A 502-nucleotide genomic window follows, 5' to 3' on the forward strand; every position below is an offset into this window, starting at 1 on the left:
GCTGCTTTTGCTCTGCATTCCTCATCAAAATCCACGAAATAGAAACCTATTTTGCGGATAATTCCTCTGGGGCGGCGGAAGTGAGGGGAAAGAGAGAAGGGGGAAGGGGAGATGGAAAAGGGGAGAGGTGGAAGAGGAGAGAGAAAAAGGGAGATAGAAGAGCGGAAAGGAGGAATGGGAGAGTGAAAAGGGAAGAGGGAAAAGGAGAGAAGGAGAGGTTGAGAAATCCTAATCCTGCTCAAACGGCTTGCGAAATCTTAGTTCAAGTTGCAGCTATTCCGGAGCCACAGTGCCAAACAACGGTGCCATTCTTATCGCAGTAATCTGGCATCCGCGGCGAAAAGGGGTATTAGAACAGTGCTCGTTATTTCCCGAGTCTTAGTGCCTCGGCGGTGCCACAGTGCCATCCAGATCTACTGATAAGGTGTTGAAATTTCCCTTGTTGCGTCGGATGGCTGTAAAGAGGGTGGGTAGGGGTGGGTAATTGAGAACAATGAGAAAG

Source organism: Penaeus monodon, chromosome 21 (genome assembly GCF_015228065.2).
Source record: "Penaeus monodon isolate SGIC_2016 chromosome 21, NSTDA_Pmon_1, whole genome shotgun sequence".
Lineage (NCBI taxonomy): Eukaryota > Metazoa > Arthropoda > Malacostraca > Decapoda > Penaeidae > Penaeus > Penaeus monodon.